The sequence below is a fragment of the Canis lupus genome, chromosome 25 (assembly GCF_011100685.1).
Source record: "Canis lupus familiaris isolate Mischka breed German Shepherd chromosome 25, alternate assembly UU_Cfam_GSD_1.0, whole genome shotgun sequence".
In the NCBI taxonomy this organism is placed as follows: domain Eukaryota; kingdom Metazoa; phylum Chordata; class Mammalia; order Carnivora; family Canidae; genus Canis; species Canis lupus.
This window is the reverse complement of record NC_049246.1, coordinates 20,915,029-20,937,684: the sequence shown is the minus strand read 5'-3', so window position 1 is coordinate 20,937,684 and position 22,656 is coordinate 20,915,029. Positions and strand designations below refer to the sequence as shown.

The window sequence follows — 22,656 nt, the reverse complement described above, 5'->3', positions numbered from 1 at the left end:
TGATGCAACTACATTAACACGCTATGGGGTAGACACCCTTTTGAGTGAACGGTTTCTGCCAATGAGTGGTAGAGGCAGAAGTCAGGTGAATGGGGTGCTCCCCCTCACAGCTCCTGACATGTCCTAAGGCTACAAGTTCACTAAACAAAAGGATGGTTCAGCAGCCAGAAAAAAAAGTGAATCAAACAACAGATTCATTGCCTCAGTATGTTAGTATACTTTTGAAGGACTATCAGAACAGACTACTGACAGAAGTATACCTATGTGTTAGGTGGCATATTGAGGTATTTTTAAATAGCAACTGAATTAGAGCTAGCCCCAATTGCATGTATGCTATTAGGTAAAATGAAGATACCAAGAGTAAAATAACTCTGCTAAAATAGTAAATAACAAGCTAAAAACATGAATGAAGATTGATATAACAGTATGAATTTTTCAAAAAACACTTCTTACTACCGGTGGAGTAGGTTTCCTTATACTTATTCATGTTCTAAAGTTCATTATGGAATAGGAGTCCCAGTGAATTATGTAGAAAAATCGCCACACATAGGACCCTAACATTAGGGGACCTTGTGTTCAGTGCAAATGCTGTCCAGCATCTATTTCCTGAAATTCCTCGTGCTTCAAATGAAGCTGCTATGTATTGAGACCCCTGAAGTGATCGGTGCCTCTGGTTTTAAGTCTGACTATCTTATCTGGGGGTGCTACACACTTCTTCCAACCAGGCAAATGGTGAGGTGAACAAAGTTGTCCCCGAACTGTAAGATTCCTAACTCTAACCATCAAGGGAAAAAATAACAAGCATGTGTAAAGAAAGAGGTAAAACTCTCTTCGCTGTACAGAGTGCCTCCACAGTACCTCAGCTGGTCTGCCGAAAGACCGAGTTACTATGCCTGAAGTAAAATGCTTCATTACAGAATAGAGTCTACGAAAAAAATTCATCTACCATGTAGTAGACACTTTATCAGTTTAACATAAAAGAGGTAAATGTTAATGCTGGTTATGTTTGAAATTCTTTTAAAGCTGAAACATTACAAAACTTATGACTTGGCATCTTTTTAGAAGTGTCTTCACCTAAAAAAATTGGAAAAGTGTTAAGATCTTAGAAATTGCAGATGATTTAAACACATTCTATTCGTATGGGGGAAAATGACAACTGATGTAGAGCATCTGTGATCATTAAATGTTTTAATGTGCAGAATATAACGTTCCTAATTTTTTGGTCATCACATTAATTACTGTGATTAATGAGATTTCTGAAACCCTGCCAGGTTGTGAATAAAAATTTAACCCCCCAATTAAAAACATATAAGTACTATTCTTGTAACATTTAACTGTTTTATGTTACCTTCTCTCATTCCACAATGAATTTTAGGTGATTGAGTTTAACATATTGTACTTTCTTTGAGTCCTTTGAAATTGCAAATTGCTGTGTTTCATACAAGCTCACTAACTCTCAGTAACAGGACTATTTTATTAGTCAAACATTTTCCTCCTAATCATTCTGAGTCAATAAGAAATTTACAGTATGATTAAAAAAGCAGAACAGCTGGATGATCTATAAATGCTTCTCTTTATCTAAAGCTAAAAATGGAAGGCCTTCTGCTATACCACAAAAATAAGACATTATTAAGCTATGCTTACAAACAGACTGAACGTTTGTGTCCACCCAAAATTCCTAAATTGGGGATCCCTGGGTGGCGCAGCGGTTTGGCGCCTGCCTTTGGCCCAGGGCGCGGTCCTGGATATCTGGGATCGAATCCCACGTCGGGCTCCCGGTGCATGGAGCCTGCTTCTCCCTCTGCCTGTGTCTCTGCCTCTCTCTCTCTCACTGTGTGCCTATCCTAAATAAATAAAAGTTAAAAAAATTAAAAAAAAATTCCTAAATTGAAATCCTAATCCCCAATGTGATGGTGTATGGAGGTGGAGCATTTGGAAGGGGATTAAGGTCATGGAGGATGAAGCCTTCATGAATTGAATTAGTGCCCTTATAAAAAAGACACCACACAGCTTCCTCACCTCTTCAGCCATGTGAGGACACAGCAAAAGAATTCAACTGTCTATGAACTAGGAAGGTTCATGCCCTGATCTTGGACCTCCAGCATCCAGGACATTAAAAGAAAAGTCTTTGTTGTTTAAGCCACCCAGTCTATGGTATTTATGTTGTAGCAGCCCAAACGGACTAAGGATAAATAGTGTAAAACAATGTAGGAACATATAAAACATGCCACTTAGTTCCTCCAAGTCCTCACATACAGATTTGGATTGCCTATTCAAACATTTTTCTTATAGTGTTTCTTTCAACACTTACTTATAAAAATCAAAACATATATAGAATTACGAAGCTTCAGATTATTTTTCTTCATTAAACATGTGCATTCACCAGGATAGGAAAATTACAATACAGTCATGACTGTGATGTCTAAAGAGGATGGCTATGCCTTATGACACCAAATTTAGATTCAAGAATTATCGAAACACAAAATTGTCTCCAATTGGTAGCAAAAACGTATTATGTACCCACTATGGCAAGCTAAACCTTGACTACCGTTTGTGACATGTGTGTTTGCTTGTATGTTGCATGTGTAAATTTTATCTTCCTAAATACTGTGAGCCCAGAATATTAAACGCATTTTAATTAGACTTTATTTTGAGATAATTGTAGATTCACTTAGAGTTGTAGGAAATGATATAGAGAGATCCTAGGGCCCCTCAATGGTAACATTTCACAAAACTGTAGTACACCATCACAATCAGGGTATCAACATTTATATAATTCCCAGTGTTACTCAAATTTTCCCAGGTTCACATGTATTCATTTGCATGTGTGTAATTTCTGGATCTGCCACCGCAGCCAAGACATAAGACAGTTCCATCACCATGAGGAGCCCTTATGTTGCTCTCTTACAACCACAACTACCCCATCCCAACACAGAACACATTTATTTTAAATCAGTAAACAATTTGATAACCAAAATGTGTCTGGAACCAATCATAAGTGTATTTTTCCATAAAAATACGTTCAAATTTATCAGTTTCTTGATAACTGGTTTCCTGTCCCCTTTGAAGGACTTACACAGTGAAGACAAAGAGGAGGTTTCTGAAACACAAAGGAAGGATAGCCATATATTTGAAATTCTAGAAAACTCTTGAGAAGTTGGGAATTTGAAGTAGCAATAGGTCACAGCGTGTTGGTGGGGGAACTCTTGGACATCTCATAGGCACCCTAACTATTCTTGTAGCCAAAAGACACTGAACATAGAACATAGGCATGATTTCTACATGTCTTGGTAAGTTTCAAGGGAAGACAAGGTAGGGGCTCCTGGGTGACTCAGAGGTTGAGCACCTGCCTTTGGCTCAGATCATGATTCCGGGGTCCTGGGATTGAGTCCTGAATCAGGCTCCCTACAGGAAGCCTGCTTCTCTCTCTGCCTATGTCTCTGCCTCTCTGTGTCTCTCATGAATAAATAAATAAAATCTTAAAAAGAGAGAGAGAGAGAAGAAAAAGTAGTCCCTCCAGTATCTAAAATGTCTAGTCTCACCAACACTCCAGATTTCCTAAAACTAAGGGTAGTAGGTAGAAAATAATGAGTAAAGATTCAAATGACCTCTATGATACTGGTGGTCTTGTTAACCTTGTATTCTTCTCTCTTGGATAAGACAGGACTTGGAATCTAAATGCCCAGCACCTAGGCCATAATGAGAAATTGATTCTGATGTTAGATTAAGCATCAAGGGCCTTAGTAAAACCCTAGCAAGACCAGTTACCATCTTAAGTACTGAAATCAAGACAACTGGCCACAGTGTTGAAGGGAAAGATCCTCTGCCCACCCAACTCAAGGGAACATGCTGGAGGCAGATTCTTACGCTGGGTCACTTGAGTCTTGAAAGGTCCTCACGCAGAGCCACTGAAAAAGCAGCATGAAAACTTCGTCCCTTCAGAGTAACATGTTTCTCTTATTACACAAATACCCTAGGCTTATAATCACTTCTAGCCTTTGTCATGAATACAGAGTAGGAATTGATTTAATCCCATGACTCTACCTAACCACTAGTTAAGAGGAGTTTCCCAAGAGAAGCATGAGAAAACTAAAAATAACTTCTATTTGACACTGTACCCCAGGACCAACCATGTCCAGTAAATTTTTTTAATATGGCAAATACATACGCATCAGCTTATACAAATCAGTCATTAAAATCATAAAAAATTATACTCATCTAATGTCTAGTAAAAAAAAAAAGCCCCTTCAGTTTTAATCCTTGTTCTCTCTTCAATGACATGAACCTCAGTGCTTAAAGCATTTTTGTTCTAGGCTAATCAGTAGGGTCCTGTTATTAAAAAAAAAAAAATTATTAAGTAGTTTCTAAATTATTCTCAGTGATAGTGGAGGGCAAACTTTCAGCTGAGTAGCAACATGAAAGCATCTTTCAAATACTTGTTTATTTTGAATGTGATACATTAATTTAGGATGCTTTATTTCAATCAATTTCAAGAATGTTCTTTACAATTGCCAGATCAGTAACATTACTACTCTGTATTTTCCACTCAAACCCCAGGATTAGACACAGAATCTGCATACCATACTTTAACCATAATGTTCAATTTTATCCTGTTCTACCTAAATTTTACTCTGTTTTCTCTGCACATGCTTGATTTCACAGTCTTACAAAATTGTTTCTAGTTGTTTATCAACAGTGGGATATAACATTTCCTTTCTTTCTTTTTTCATAGCATTTAGATAAAGCAGTGTAAATCCTAATGAATTTTCTCTGGTCTCCTCTGTAACAATACATACCCTTCCTCCATCTTACAAGTTAGCTTAATAGATGATCCTGTGTTCTAAAAAAAACAAAAAAGAACTTTTCCTAAGCCCATACTAGATTCTTCAGGCTGAGCTCTATACAAACAGGAATCACACCCATATTGCCATATTGCCACAATGCTTCCTACAGAACCTTAAGGATTACTGGTCTTTAGGAAATGTTAACCAAATAAAAACTCATATGTCTTCTAGCTAATTAGGATTTATTAGGTTTGGATTAAATGTCTTCATTTATAGGGCCCAGTGAAGGGTAAAAATTCATTTTGAAGAATCTCTTTGAACCTAAAACCATGCTTGTACAGACTCCCCTGTTTTTGGGATGGTTTTTCTGGGTAAATTTTCTTTTTGTGTGAACAGAATATAGCTGTAAATTTCTTCCCATGTTCTCTTCTTTCATGCTTTAACTTAATACTTAAAAGGGCTGTTTAAAAGTCTTTTGTCCACTCTAGTGGTGTCATGGTGAGACAATTTTCTCCAATTAAAAATCTGCAACGAATTCAAGAGAAATGAATTGTGACATTGAAATTACTTCTATGTCATCACGTCTTGTTCTCTGCAAGAACTTTACAGTCACTGGAAGATGGAGCAGAACAAAACCATATCCTTTCTGCGGTGCAGAGAGTGGTGGGGACAGTCAATGCATTCCAGTTATAGGTTAATACATTACCTGTTCAGATTGCCCTGGTTTTGCTCTAGATTTCTGTCACCTCAAAAAAAAAAAAACAAAGTTCTGTTGAAAAAATAGGATTAGAGAATTCAGCTCCTGGAGCTTGTGCTACCTCCTCTGTAAATCTTCACCAAGGCAGACTAGCTCTGATGGAAAAATAATCCCCAAATAGCTGATGAGTTTAAATTTTCCTTTCCTGGGACACCTGGGTGGCTCAGCGGTTGAGCATCTGCCTTCAGCTCAGGGCGTGATCCCGGAGTCCTAGGATGGAGTCCAACATCGGGCTCCTTGCATGGAGCCTGCTTCTCCCTCTGCCTATGTCTCTGCCTCTCTCTCTCTCTCTCTCTCTCTCTCTCTCTCTCTAGGACTCTCATGAATAGATAAATTAATTTTCCTTTCCTAAATGATAAGGTGTTTATCTTCCCGATTTGTCCTCAAGGCATAAACAGGGCAGCACAGACCTCATTGTAGGAGCAAGAAAATTGACTCATTAGGTAAGGGAACTAATTCAAGATTGAGAAGGCAGAGGATATAAACACAACTGGCACAATATACCAACTGATGCATATACTGATTCTGAAATCCCGAGCCTGTACATTCTGGTGTTGCCCGCATGCTTCTCGCTATACACAGCCAGCGTCTGTGTGAAGGGCACCGTTGGATGGCACCACTCATGGGGAGATGAAGGTCTTCCGAAGATCACTGCTGCTTCATTTTCTCACCATGGTCTCCCTACCTCCTCTCTTTTCTCAGAGAAATCCAGTTTCCCCTTATCTTTTTATGCCCCTGCCTCTTGGTCTTTTTATACGGCAAGTTGGACCAGTTATCCAGCTCTGGCCTCAACCCCAGTGGGTAATGAACACCTTTGTTTTCCTCCTGTCTTCAAGTTAGCTGGCTGCTTCACAGGGAGCCTGTTGCTCACATTTACACTGGTGACTGACTCCTGAGTACACTTCAAGAGGTACTGGGCATTTACTCATATTTCCGCCTTAATTATCTCTGGCCCCTCCACCCATTCTTGGTCACCATATGTATCCACTACAACGCAAAAATGTCCAAACATGAATTGCTCTGTGTTGTGGGCTAACTTTTCCTCCATATATTACAGAGGACTTTGAAAGATAAGCTGCATATTTCCCTTAATCCCACCTCTTTTTCCAAACTTAACTGATTAGGCTCCATTTATCTCCACTACCCTGACTCCGCCTTACTGTCCTGACCCCTGAACCTCACAAATTCATTGTCATTCTCCTCTTCTTGAGCCCACCCTCCACTGACCCACACCCTGAACATTGTTACCACCTCCAGGATATTATCATCATCGCTCATCCTTGTTCTCTGGGATGCTGAGCAAACTCGTCTTAGAAGCCCTGAGTTATTAGGCCCAGAACTGTTTCCCTATGTGATTAACTGCTTATGTACCTAGGCACCCCATCTCCCCCATCACACTTGCACATGTATTCATGTGTGTACACACACATGTATGTACATCCCAGCACCCTACTGGCAACCAGAGGCAAACAAGGAAGATAAAGAAGTGCCAACAGGGTTGTGAGCTATTCTGTGCATTCTCAGAAACAGTAAATATAGATCATCAAAAAGATAGATCTCAGAATGGCAGAACCACATCACAATGCAATACACATGTGATCTTGCAATAGTGGGACTGATATCTATAACCATGAAAATCTACCTATCCCCTCTCACATCCTCCCTGATGCCCCATCCAGACAGAAACACAATCATAACCAAATCAGCCAGTTATTTGTCCTGGTCCTAATACTACCCTCCGTCCTGAAGTTTATTTTTTGTCCTAAAGATTTTATTTATTTATTCATGAGAGACACACAGAGAGAAAGAGAGAGGCAGAGAAATAGGCAGAGGGAGAAGTAGGCTCCATGCAAGGAGCCTGATGTGGGACTCGATCCTGGGACTCCAGGATCATGCACTGGGCTGAAGGCAGGCGTTAAACCACTGAGCCACCCAGCGATCCCCAGTTCTAAAGTTTAATAACATTCTAGAGACATATTCCAAACTTGTTTCAGCTAGAGTCCATTTGTGGCCACTCTTCACACTCCTCTGAGTGGCCTAGTTCCATAATCACTGCTACATGAATCTGAGAAAGTTCTGGGATCACAGAGTGCTCCATTGACCTGGCATCTGGCAGGGTGGCTCAGCTGCTGCCTTCTTATATAACATCAGTCTGCCCAATCTCACTGTAAATCCTCTTTTCTAGCATTTGCAGAGTCATGAGAGGCTGGACCCTTGGTATTATTTAATGACAGAGTAGAAATCCTTTTGAACTCTCTTTGTAAATCGCTTCTCTCTACTTATTTGCTGTGTTTCTCTGAGCCCCACCTGACCTCTTTGTCACCACCTGACAAAAGAACTATTAGATCCAACTATGGATTGAAGGTGGGCCCAGTTACTTTTTACTTTTATGAGAATATTATGCAAATAAAATCTTAATTGTTCATGCTAAATACTCAGGAATTTAATTTTACCAATTATCACAGTCTTACTTTGTAATCTGTCCTTAAACTGAGTCAGACAAATGTTTTTTTAAAATTTTTATTTATTCATGAGAGACACATAGAGAGAGGCAGAGACATAGGCGGAGGATGAAGCAGGCTGCATGCAGGAAGCTGAGTCAGAATAAATCCTACTATGGTACTGTGTTACATTATCTTCTTACCCAATAAGCAATGTTGGAAATGAATGGGGTACATTTACCATACAGTTTCTCTGATCTAATAACCTCTAGGTCTACTATTTTACACTGTGTATTAAATTTAAGCTAGACAGCAGGAAAAAATTAAGGGTGAGAATATGTGGAGAGTAATCCTAAATATTTCTCAGAATTCCCCCAAGCATGGGTACGTGTTGCATTGTTTTTCTGTAGACCAGCAGATTAGAGATTCCAGAAGTTCAATAAAATCTCCCTTATGTTAAATGTTAACTAGGCAGTTATGCATCTCATCACAATACCTACTAGTAAAACACAGTGTACTAACCTTGATAAACAGAAAAGTCTGCCTAGGGAAGAACCAGGTATTTTTTAAAATAAAAGTGTCCTTCATCTTGGTATTGGTGCATGTGACTCTTGACTCATTGAAAAGTGGTGTTTTCCAATAAAACAAAACAACCATCCTTTTGTAAAATTCAAATAATCATCTTTGGATGAAAGACCAAAAAGTACTTATAAATCTGGAGAATAATGCTGAAGCATATATGTTATTAAAGCTCTCTTCCAGATGAAGAACATCTCTGAAATGAAAAGCTAAGTAATCTATCCTGTTTGTAGTTAATACAGTCCTGAATTCATTACTCTTAAAGAATTCTCCCTCTTGTGATCCATTACGGACTGGTTGAGCCAAATAGTTTCTCTTTTTTTCCAAAACTTTATTATATTTTAATTGCTCAGATAGTGATAAGAAAAGGATTTAACAGAAAACTGGTCACTTGTTAGTAATTCAACTCTATTTATTGGGTATTCGTAACAATCAAGGAAATACTAGGCCCCAAATGAACACAAAAATGAACAAGATTTGGTTCCTGTCCTCAAGAACTTCACCTTTGTAAAAAGCACATAAGATATATAGTAATATAGATGATTAAAAAGTAATAAATGCCTTAATTAATAGGGAAATGAAGTCCCAGTAAAATCCAAGGGATGACAGGCATAACAGTTTTGACTGGAAGAAATCAGGGCATCTTTATAAAGAAAAAGGCAATTTCAGATAACCTGTGATGGGTAGTTAGGATTTGAATGAATTAAGATAAGAAACTCATGTGTGATGAGAGGTCAAGTCAAAAAAAAGGGCAATAAAGAACCTTGTCTCAGACTAGAACATAAAATGTGAAGAGGACAACGGTAACAAGGATGGTTGAGAGGTCAGCTGAAGCCAGCTCTTTGGACTTTGAATGCCAGCATGTAGAGCTTGGACCTTATCCTTGGGCAATGTGGACTCACTAAGGAGAAAGTAAGCGTGACAGATCTCTGCTTTAGAAAGAAGAATGGAGAGGCATCTGGGTGGCTCTGTCAGTTGAGCCTCAGGCTCTGGATTTTGGCTCAGGTCACTATCTCAGGCTTGTGGGATGGAGCCCTGCATCTGGCGCCACACTCTGAGCAAGTCAGCTGGAAATTCTTTCTCTCCCTTTCTCTCTGCCCTTCCCCCTGCTTGCACACTCTAAGTAAATAAAATCTTAAAAAAACAAAAACAAAAAGAAAGAAAAATGGAGAGAACACAGAGGCTCTCTGCAAAGCAATTCAGAAGGCTTTAGATGAACTAAGTTAAATGGAAAGGATGTATGAAAAAAAAAAAAAGGAAAGGATGTATGAGTATTTCTAAGATGGCATTATTGAGGGCTTGGCAACAGATTGTTTCTGGAGTAAGAGAGTAGGAAGAGCCAAAAATAAATTGGAGATTTTAAGTCTGGGTGACTAAGAGAATTACAGTGTCATTAGCAGAAATAGGAAGGAGAACATAAAGAAAATAGAACATTTGGAACAATTATAATTATTAATGTGATTTTTAAAAGTCCTTTTAGTAACTCAAAACTGACATATATGAGCATATAAACATGCAATTTGACAGAAATGTTTTCTTTCAGTACACTTGGAATTATTAAATATCTTCTTGTCCTTGGACTGAGAGAGGAGGCAGTTAGTTAGATATGAGCTGGGGGCAAAAACAGTGATAAATAGGTGACACATTAGAAACCTGGAGAAACAACCTGACTTTATGGTTTCTAAGACCACTCACCATCCTGGTCTTGTGGCTCCCAAGACCCCGGGGGTTAACACGCCAAGAGGCACAGGCACAGAGCAAGTGCTCTCCTCTTCCACCTCTGCCCTAGGGTAACCCCTAGACTGATCATCATGCATTTGTATTATGATTTTAGCTCCCATTCCCCTGGGGGAAGGCTGCAGAGAGTTCTGGTACAAACCTTATAGGGTCAAGAACTTCCCCCTCCTGACCTGTGGAAGGTCCTCATCCCCCGAATGACTGGAAGCAGCCTTCATTAGAGACCACCCCTGTCCATGACCCAATATCCTGCTCACATAAAAAGAAAAAAACCTCTGTAGCCTCAGGCAGTTGACACCCATGGGCCTGCCTGCTCTCTGTTGTTGAGAGTGTACTGTAAACTGCTTTGTGCTTGCTACCTTCCTTCTGTCTGTCTTTAGTTGAGCATAAACCTTTTGTGGGGAATTCAAGAACCAAGACTTCCATTCACACATCACAGGCTCTCCCATGGGTAACAGGACACCTCACATAGTAGGACTTTAAGAGCCCGCTATGCTATGAGAATATGCAATGGCATTTTGTATACTGAAAATAAAATACAAACAACAATGAATTTTCTAGCATTTAAAAATAAAATCTATGATTTGTCTTCCATAGGAAATAAAGACTCATCCTATTTAGTACCTTGACTTATTAATTCCTAGGAAGTCTTAACTGTTGTTCAAAAGTCCCCAAAACAATGAAGAGAAGGGGATTATAAAGACATGTTGAGCAAATAACCAGAAGTGAAATGGCTCAGTTAGGATGCTTTTGGCTGTCATAGGAGAAAACCCACTCCAAACAATTTAAACAGCATTAGGATTATTCTTTTTTAATCTCACATAACAAGAACTCTGGAGAGTTTTCCAGATTGATTAAATCATCAGCATAATTGAGTATTAAGATTTCTCCAGGCTTCAATAGCCCCATTTTTTCTTTAGCCCCTCAACCAGGCTCCCTTATGGAGGCTACAGGTAGCAAAAGCAACCCCAGATATGGTCTGTTCCTACTTGCCACTTGGAAACAGAAAATACAAAAGGGCTATTTCTTCTTATTTCTGTTAGTTCTGTTTTGTTTTAAGGAAGGAAAATCTTTCTCATAAGTGCACTCAGCAGACTTCCTGTCACATCTCATTTCTGGCACTGAGTGAAACATCCATTCCTAAATTGGTCACTGGCTTATAGCAACCATAACACCACCCCTGTTAATAGGGCCAACCTCTCCCTGAAATCCGCAACTATTAAGAAAGGTAAAGAGCGGTGAGCATAATTGGGGTTCTATTAAAAAGAAAGACAATACAGATGAACGGTAGTTGGGTGACTACCAGTGGTATTTGCCATAATCCCAATGGCAGAAGAGAGAGAGAAAGAGGGGGATGGTGGGGGGGGGGGGCACAGAGAAAGAGAATAATCAACTTGAGAATGGATTGAGAGGGTGGGTTTTTTTTTGTTTGTTTTTTGTTTGGTTTTTTTTTACATTTTATATCACTGAATTCAGAAATTGAGAACAATCTGCCCTTATTTTCTATCACTCTTTCAGGGGACTTTCGTAGCCATAGAAACTAGAACTGATTAGAATAAAGTTCTTGGCCTCTCCAGCCACCGCCAACATTTGGAAGGGAATTCAGTCACCAGAGAGCTAGCGCTGATTCTTGAGGGAATGTGAGCGTGAACCCTCCTCCCTCTGCCAAACTGGCACGGGACACTGTGGCCACTCTGCAAATGAACAGTACACAATAAACAAGCCAAGGGAAAGAGCTTTAAGTTCTAAATGCCCTCTTGAGAAAAGAGGGAAGGCAGTTCCTGGGAACAGTGAACAAACGCTGTCAGAAAAGTGGAATCATTGATTTCTATCATGAATGACTAATGATCATTATGGTGTGGTTTAGAATAGAAATACAAGTTCTACACCCAAAGAACTACCAGCCCTATCTCCTGTGATGTTCTCTTTACACTTGCTTGGTAAAAGCAACCAATAAATCAGAATGTCTTGGGTTTATTTAAACCTGTCCATCTCAGATTCATGAAAGTATTTACCCATGAATCCAATTTTTATTTCCATTTGTCATGCCTCCGGGAATGTTCTTACTTGATTAGTGAAAGCTGATACATGTCTAAGGTTTGGGTAAGATAAATAGTGCCAACACAGCTGAGCTTTTGGTATCTTTACATCAATGTACATGGTACCTTTAGCATGTCAATTTGATAGATTTGTGCATTTGTCATCTCCAGACAATATGGAAACCTTGGTAAATTCATGCCCAAGTGTCTAAATCCAACTGACTGGATACCTATCCTTACCAGCACATTAATAGATGATCCAATATCTACTCACTGGATCATATACGAATGCTACCACAGCCAAGTGATCAAGGACACCCTGGCCTGTTTGTTGGCTGTACTGTTCTCCATTCTCCTCTATTCATGTTCTTTCAGATCAATACGAAGAATATATATCAATATATCAAAATCAAATATGATACCACAAAATAATGGTGATGATTATGATGACAATAATCATTCATTTAACAAATATTATTAAATGCCTACTAGTGTATATGCTAGGTACTATTCTGGGTTCCTAAAACAAAGCAGTGAACAAGGAAAAGTCCTTGCTCTTATGATATTTATTTATTTTTGCTAAGGCAAAAAATAATGCAGGGCAAAGAGAAAATGAAGTGTGGTAGGTGGGGACAGGTCCCAGTCCATATGTAGTGGTCTTTATGTGAAGGCCTCAATAATAGGGTAATATTAACAGAACCCTGAGGAAATTGAGAGAGCAGCCAAAGTGGATATCTAAACAAGGAATTTCAAGGTAGAGGGAAGAATGAGTACAAAATGCCTAGAGAGGAGAGTATGCAGTGTGTTCCAGGAGCAGCAAGGATTCAGTGTGAGCTAGTGATGGGGAGCAGCAGGAGGTAAGAAAGGAAGCAGCAAATCTCTCAGGCCCTTGTCAACAATTTTGAGATCTGTGACTTTAATTTGAGATGGGATACCACTGGAGGACTTTGGTCACATCAATGATATGATCTAGGGAATCTGCAAAATGAGGGAGTTCAGTACTAACTCAAAGTCCAAGGATTCAAATGAAATCATGTGGTGCAACAACCCTAAAGTCATGCCTTAGTAGAGCACGGCACCTCCTTTCAGAACTCAAGATTCCTTCATACCACTCTTCTGCAGTACAGAGCCTGTGCTCTCAGCGGAGTCTGGCAGAAAGCAGCTCATTCTGTCCATCTCCACTCTGCCTTTGGCAGTGCACACCAAGTTGGTCTTTTGCCATTCTTTTAGGCAGCTTCATATCTAAGACCCCTTCTTGTGTTTCAAGAATCCTCCACCTCATGAGACAGAGGGTAGCTCTCACTCTAGAAGATTAAAATGCTTAATACTCTACCAGCTTCCCTTGCACCTAGGACATGGCTCTGCAAATAAGACATAGCATATCTAGAGATCCAGTAGGAAGGCAGTGGCCTGTGGAAGCAGGGGCCAGGCACTGTCCATCCTTCCTTCTTCCAGGTCCAACAGTGGCAGAGGTCTTGCCAAACTACTCAAGCTAACCCATGTGACTGTAGCGGTACAAGCTGCAGTGTCCTTACCCAGTCATAGAGGTAGTGCATTGCTCTAGTTATCTATTGTCTTCACAAAAAACCACTCCTACAACTATTTGACTATTTGCACACTTTCCAATTCACAATACAGTACTGCTAACTATAGACACCATGTTGCATATTACATCTCCAGGACTCACATATCTTGTAACTGGGAGTTTGTACCTTTTTTGTCCACCTTCCTCCTTATATCCCCCAACTCTGGTAACCACCAATATGTTCTTTATTTCTATAATAGTTTTTTTTAATGGATTCCATAAATATGCATCTCTGTTTGATTTATTTCACTTAGCATAATGCCCTCAAGTTTCATCCTTGTTGTTACAAATGGCAGGATTTCCCTCTTTATTGTGACTTAATAATATTCTACTCACATTTCTTTTTTTTCCCCTTTATTTTGGGGAGAAAACTTTATATTTTTTTGATGGTTTAAAACAACAGGAATTTATTTTTTCTTTCACAACTCTAGAGGCCAGAAGTCTGAAATCAACTGCAAAACACTCCAGCAGTTTCTACACTTACCATATGACCCAGCAATTCCACCCCATGTATCAAAGCAGAAGAGATGAAAACAAATATCCACACACCAATTTGTACACAAATGTTTAAAAATGCATACAAGCCAGCGTCCATTCTTTCACAGTTCTGGAGGCCAGAAGTACAAAGTCAATTTCATTGGGTCAAAATCAAGGTGTCAGCGGAGCCAGGCTCCTCTGAAACTTTTAGGGTAGAATCTGTTCCTTAAACCTTTCAGCCTCTGGAGGCTACTGGCATTTCTTGGCTTATGACGCATCACTCCAATCTCTGCCTCAATGCCTTCTTTGCCTTCTTCTCCCTCAGTCCCTCTCTTTTTTTTTTTTTTTAAGTTTTTATTTTAATCACCCAGTGCTCATCACAACATGTACCCTCCTTAATCCCCACCACCTGTTTCACCCAACCCCTCACCCACCTCCTCGCTGGTAACCATCAGTTTGTTCTCTGTAGTTGAGTGTATTTCTTGGTTTGCCTCTCTCTCTCACTTTTTTAATCCCCCTTTGCTCATTTGTTTTGTTTCATAAATTCCACATAGGAGTGAAATCATATGGTATTTCTCTTTCTCTGACTTATTTCAATTAGCATTATTCTCTCTAGCTCCATCAAAATTGCAAACGGCAAGATTTCAATCTCTTTTATGGCTGAGCAAATATTCCATTCTATATATATATATACCACATCTTTATCTGTTCATCGACCAATGGACATTTGGGCTGCTTCCATATCTTGGCTATTGTAAATAATGCTGCTAAAAACATAAGAATGCATGTATCCCTTTAAATTAGTGTATATTCTTTGGGTAAAAACCTAGCAATGCAATTGCTGGGCTGTAGCGTCATTCTATTTTTAACTTTTTAAAGGGGGGCTGCTGAGGGAGAGGGATAAAGAATATCCTAAGATGGCTCCACAACCAGCGCAGAGCTCAATGCAGGGCTCAGTTTCACAACCTTGAGATCATGACCTGAGCCAAAATCAAGAGTCAGATGCTTAACCAACTAAGCCACCCAGGTGCCCCTATTTTTTAACTTTTTGAGGAACTTCCACACTGTTTTCCAGAGTGCCTGCACCAGTTTGCATTCCCACCAACAGTGTAAGAGGGTTCCCCTTTCTCCACACCCTTGCCAATACCTGTTGTTTCTTGTGTTATTGATTTTAGCCATTCTGACAAGTGTGAGGTAATGTCTCATTGTAGTTGTGATTTGCATTTCCCTGATGGTAAATGATGATGAGCATCTGTTCATGTGCTTGATGGCCATCTGTAGGTCTTCTTTGCAGAAATGTCTATTCATGTTTTTCTGCCCATTTTTAGTTGGATTACTCATTTTAGGAGTATTGAGTTTTATAAATTCTTTATATTTTTTGGATATTAACCCTTTATTGGATATGCCACTTGCAAATGTCTTCTCCCATTCTATATGTTGCCTTTTAGTTTGGTTGATTGCTTCACTGTGCAGAAGGGTTTTTTCTTTTTTTTTTTCTTTTTTTATAAATTTATTTTTTATTGGTGTTCAATTTGCCAACATATAGAATAGCACCCAGTGCTCATCCCGTCAAGTGCCCACCTCAGTGCCTGTCACCCAGTCACCCCCACCCCCCGCCCACCTCCGCTTCCTACACCCCTAGTTCATTTCCTAGAGTTAGGAGTCTTTCATGAGCAGAAGGGTTTTTTAAAGAAGCTTTTTATTTTGATGTAATCCCAAAAGTTTGTTTTTGCGTTTGTTTCCCTCGCTTTGGGAGATATATCTAGAAAGAAGCTGCTACAGCCAAAGTCAAAGAAGTTATGGCCTGTGCTCTCTTCTAGGATTTTTATGGTCTCAGGTCTCACATTTAGGTCTTTAATCTATTCCGAATGTATTTTTATGTATTCCATCCCCTCACTGTCAACCTTTATGTTTTTGGGGTCTAAAATGAGTCTCCTGTAGGTAGCATATAGATGGATCTTGTTTTTTTATCCACCCTGTGGTTTTTAATTAAAGCAGTTAGTCCACTTAGATTCAAAGTAATTATTGATAGAAATGCATTTATTGCCATTTTATTACTTGTTTTGTGATTGTTTCTGAATATTTTATCTGATCCTTTCTTGTCTTTCTCTCTTTCATGGTTTGCTGGTTTTCTTTAGTGGTATATTTGGATTTCATTCTCTATATTCTTTGCACATTTATTAGTGGTTTTTGCTTTGTGGTTATCATTAGGTTTGTATATAACATCTTCTGCATATCACAGTCTATATTAAGTTGATGGCTGTTTAAGTTTGAACCCATTCTTTACTCCTCTCTCCTCCCCATATTCTAAGTATATGGTGTCATATTTTACATATTTTGTTTTGTGAGTTCTTTGACTGATTTTTCTTACAAAAATAGTCATTTTTACTGCTTTTGAGTTTCCTATCTTCATACTGTGATTTTTGGTCTTTCCTCTCCACTCCAAGAGTCCCCTTGAATATTTCTTTTAGTACTGGTTTAATGGTCATGAACTCCTTTAGTTTTTGTTTGTCTGGGAAATTCTATCTTTCCTTCTATTCTGAATTATAGCGTTGCTGGATAGAGTATTCTTGGTTGCAAATTTTTCCCAGTCGAATTTATCATGTCACTGTTTTCTGGCTTGGAAAGTTTCTGCTGAAAAATATGCTGATAGCCTAATCGTGGGGGGGGGGGGGGTCCTTTGTATGTAACTGTCTTCTTTTCTATGGTTGCTTTCAATATTTTTCCTTTATCATATACTTTGCCATTTTAATTATAATATGTCTCAGTGTGAATGTGCTTTTTTTTTTTTATTTTCTTGGGAGTTCTCTGTGCCTCCTAATCTAGATATGATTCTTTTTCCAGATTAGAAGTTTTCAGCTATTATTTCTTCAAATATAGTCTCTGTCCCCTTTTCTATTTTTTCTGGGACTCCTATAATATGAATGTTATTATATTTGATGGGGTCACTGAGATCCCTAAGTCTATTCTCATTTTGTGAAATTCTTCTTTCCTCTCTTTTGTGAAGCTCAATTAATTTCCATTACTCTGTCTTCTAGGCCATTAATTCATTCCTCTGCTTCCTCTAGCCTGCTGTTTATTCCATTAAGTGTGTTTCTCATTTCATTTATTGAGCCCTTTATCTCTGCTATGCTATTCCTTATCTCTGTGTTAATGGTCTCACTGATGTCCCCTCCCCTTTTCCCAAGTCCAGAGAGTATCTTTACAATCATTGCTTTAAGCTCTCCATCAAGCATGTTTCCTATATCTGCTTCACTTAGATCTCCAGCCATGGCCTTATCTTGCTCTTTTATTCAGGACAAATTCCTGGGGAAGGGGGCCTACTACACTGGGACTGAGGTAAGTGTGACTGGGAAAGGCAGTTCCACAGGAGCACAGAGGGGCAGGGTTTGGTATAAGCAAGGTAGGTAGTGAGTATTGGTGCTTCACTTGTTTTCACAGGTGGTCCTGTGTTTATTCTGGGTACAGGGCAGGGAAATGGTGCCTGACAGTTACTCTGTTCCCAGAGAGGTCTCTCCATGCGTACTGCCTCTCTGGGGACTTGCTCCAAGATAAGCAACTAACCTCCCCACTCTGTGTTCCAGGCATTCTATGGATCACTGTTTGCATGCTGTATATCCACAGGCTGTTTGCCCTTCCTCTGTCCAAAAGCAGCCTCAATGTCCTCCAAGCTTTCTCAGAGCCAGGAATGCTGACCTTTAAAACTTTAGGCTTTGAGCCCACTAGTTGCAAGAGCTCACAAAATTCAGGCCCTCGCATTTTCCAAGCCAATTGCTATGGAGATTCATTTTCCCCTGTGGTTCAGTCTGTCTCTCTCCCTTCTCTGAAACTGTCTCCCTCCCCACCACAGTGGCCACAGTCCATTTCCCTCCCAAATGGTGGTTTACACTTCCTAACTTCTTTGATGTGGCGTTTTCTCTACCTTTAGTTGTGGAGTTGGTTTTGTTCAGGTCAATTTCTGATATTTAGAATGATTTGATAGTTATCTGGTTATATTCATGAGATGAAGCAAGCCTAGGATCCTCCTACTCTGCCACCATTTCCACTCCTACTTCTCACATTCCTTCATCCATTTATATGTTGATAAACAGATTATTTCCATGTCTTGGCTATTAACAATAATGCTGCAATGAACTTGAGGATGTAGATATCTCTTTGAGATAGTAATTCTGTTTCCTGTGGATAAGTACACGGGAATGAAATTGCTGGATCATATGGTAGTTCAATTTTTTAATTTTTGTGGAACCTCCATGCTGTTTTCCATAGTGGCTACACCAACTTACATTCCCACCAATAGTGCACAAGAGTTTCCCTTTCTCCACATCCTTGCCAACACTTGCTATCTCTTGTTTTTGGATGATAGCCACTCTAACAGGTATGAGCTGATATCTCAATGTATTTTTTATTTGCATTTCCCTGGTAATTAGTTTTGTTGAGCATCTTTTCATGTACATGTTGGCCATTTGTATGTCTTCTGTGGAAAAATGTCTAATCAGGTCCTCTGCCCATTTTTAAACTGTATTATTTGGGTTTTTTTTTTTATTGAGTTGAGTTCTTTTTATATTTTGGATATTAACCCTGTATCAGAGATATGATTTATAAATATTTTCTTCCATTCCACAGGTTGTCTTTTCATTTTATTGATGTTTCCTTTGCAGCACAGAAGCTTTTTAATTTGATGTAGCCCCAATTGTTTACTTTTTATTTTGTTTCCTTTACTTTTGGTGTCAAATCCAAAAAATAATTGCTAAAATTGATAACAAGGAGCTTACTCCTTATGTTTTCTTCTATGAGTTTTCTGGTTTTAGATCTTATGTTCAAGTCATTAATCTATTTCAAGTTGATTTTTGTATATGATGTAGGATAGGGATCCACTTTCATTCTTATGTATATGACTGTCCAGTTTTCCCAGCACTACCTATCCTTTTAACCATTTTATATTCTTGACCCTTTTGTCATAAATTAGTTGATGATATATGCATGGAAAAGACTTGAATTCTCTAAACCTAAAGAATTCCTATTACTGTTATCATCCCTGAAATCAGTTCATGGTTTTTGTAACCATAGAATCTTCGGTCTATGAAAATTACATTCATACATATTTTTTCTTTTTTTTCAGATCTAGCACTTTACCTCAGTTGCTACTTGAGAGGAAGAAATTTCCAGTAGCCTCAAACAAACCTGATACCTCCATCTATCTTCAATATGTCAGTCATAAGTAATAAGCAGTATATCACTAAAGTTATCAAAGGATAATTCTTTTTCATAGTCCTAGATCTTAGGGCATTGAAACTGACCATCAGTTGAAACAATAACAACAACAGAAGAAGAGGAGGAGGAAGAAGGGGAGGAGAAGGGGGAAAAGAAGAAGAAAACAAACTAAGAGTACATGCTATACATTTTGACTGTTCATGAAATTTAAGTTGAGAATTATCATATACAAAGAGAAACATTTCACAGGGACACTTAGGTTTTTAGATCCCACATATATACAGATTAATTATTTATGAATAGCTTTCCACTTAGAAGGCCCACATTTTGTCTAGAAATATCTTGCCATTCATTACCTTTATGTTTTCCAGCTGTCTTAAAGCTCAGGGAGGCAAATATAACCATCAAACATCATGATATCCCCAGAATACTAGAATTATATAATATTGTCAACCACGATTATGGCCATTAGTATAAAGTGCTAGAAAACATGTGTTTTTTTGTTGTTGTTGTTGTTTGTTTCTTTGTATGTTTGTTTGCTAATGAAGTATAAATGTCAAATATCTGGAGTGGGGAATGTACTGATTCATCAGGTTGAAATCTCAGAGGCTGAGACACATTTCCAATGGTTTCCCACATAACTATTTTAGAGCATAGTATTTCTACAGCTTGGACTTGTGCCTAATCATACAATCAGAATACTTCAACCACCCAGATGTATATGGGCAAAAATAGTAATTCCACACCAAGTTATTATTGGCTTTTGCTTCCTGAATCATGGCTTGAAATCTATTTGTTTTTAGAAGTAATATTGACATAATCAGATTACAATTAATTTGAATATTTTCTTCCAGGCTTGTGCCCCCATTAGCATCTCTCAGAAATCTTTTCATAAATGACAAAGTATTCTTCCTTAAACATCATCAGTTTACTCATAAAACTTGATCCTTTAAGGAAGTCTGACCTCCTGTGTATGTTTCAGTAACAAGATTTTCTTTAAGTATAAAACATTGGTTTTAGATGTAGCTACTATTATTTAAGGTCGACGGCTCTAAAGTTGAAGCCAATCAGCCAGCAAGCTAAGAGATTCTGAAACAGTGAGGATTAAATGTTATACAGAGTATGAGAATCAAAACAGTCAAGTCCACGGTATAATATGGCAATGCCCTTTCTCTAATAGGAAGTATGAAGTACAGGCATCACATAAAAATGTGAAATGTGTGTGTATTAGTTGGAGTGGCCATTTGGGAAGTTTTATTTCATTTGGTTTAAATAACTTCAAGCATTACAGTAACAATTCTAAACCACCTAAAAACCTTTCTAATGGTAGACATAATATAAGTATGTTAATTTGAAATGTAGCTATTAATAACAAACGGTGTTTCATTATTGAGACGGTATGAGTTGGGTGTTACTTTTAAAGATAGCATTTAGAGTTTTCCCAGACTAGCAGGTCAGGTTTAACATGAGTTACTGACCCAGTTAACCCTTTTATAAAGCAGCAATTTGAGGAAATCAGGCCAAATTAAATGTGGGGGTTGGGGGAGGTGAAATATGTAATCTTGATTTTGTCAGTTCCTCCACCTTCTAACTTTCATCTTTTCCTCCTCATTCCTGATGCCTCAGCTTTCACCAGCTTCCTATCTTATACCCCACTTCTACTAGATCTTATGCCCATCCAGCTATTCAACAAACTTCCAAGTAACTTTGAGCCCTATAACTTTTTATTTTATTTTTATTTTTTTTATTTTTATTTTTTTATTTTATTTTTTTTCCCTATAACTTTTTAAACAAGATCAAAGAAATATCACTAACAGTAGAATTTCTGGTAGATGGTGACAGGTCAGGATGGAAATAGGATCAGTGGTTGGAAGGACTTTGAAATGGGGTTGAATCCCTCGTCTGCCTCCTCTTAATTTCTAAAGGTCAGAGATGAAGAATGTTAAGAACACCCATCATTAGTGTTTTTGTCTATCACAAACTTTTGCTAGACCAACCCCCATCTTATGCCCTTAAAATAGATATGGCATATATTGGCTTACCCTGACCTATCATTCTTCTGTCAATAAAACTTACACTGACCTACCCTTTTTCTGTCTATAAATAACTTAGAACACAATTACTGGAAAAAATGGCAAAGCAAAAGTTCATTCTACATTGACAGATAAAAGCAACATTTTAAATCAGATCAGATTGAAGCACTGACAATATTTAATAAAATGTTTCTAAGCAACAAAGTAGAAGAATCAAAGAGCTTCAACAGAGCTGACATTAATAGAATGAAAAGAGATCCAAAAATAGCCTCATTTTCTTATAAGCAATTCAGTCAGCAAGGTGAAACAAACTCCTTCCCAAAACTCAGTCTACTGAATAATAATATCTTTCCAAAAATTCTGCATTTGGCCTCAGCATGGCATAACCATGTTAGTAGCCAAGTTCTAATATGTATGAAAACCTGAGGAGTAAGTGCTAGAGAACAGCAGTGATGTTGATGCCCTGGCAATGTGATGGACCCTTCTTCAACTCTCGGTTACCAAGATAACCACAAATAAAAAGGAATGCTCAACTTCTCTTTTATATACATTCTAAGCCCATTTAAGGGGAAGTTTTGAAATCCCATGGCTAGTGGCACCTAGCTTCGTCAGCAAGAAAAATTTTTGAAAGAAAAATTCAAATCTCTGTAATAGGCCAGAATGAGTACTTAACAGATTTGAGTCTTGGGAAATATGTGATCTTTCCCCGTCACCATAATACCACAAAACCAAGAACACTTTAATACTTGTAGATCAATTTTCCCACCATTTCGTCTTTGAAATTACAGCTTGGCAATCAGTAAACATTCTCATTAGCTTTTTCAAAAGATGAGTACAGTGTGTGTAAATGTCCTTTTAAAATAATAGTCTATAGAAAAGACCTGTCACATACAAATGTGTATTCTCAGCTCTCTTTCACTCTTCATTAAAAACAACAACATCAACATGTATAATGGGCTCAAGAAAAAATAAAGGAAACCCATATGCAGATTACTGGTCTAATTGACAAAGCA

At 38.4% G+C, this 22,656-nt stretch overlaps 1 long non-coding RNA gene across 1 annotated transcript in view; it reads right to left on the bottom strand.

Annotated features, from left to right (window-relative positions):
• Positions 1-22,656, bottom strand: part of LOC111092390 — a 92,569-nt gene that overhangs the window by 1,177 nt on the left and 68,736 nt on the right. The window lies entirely within an intron of this gene.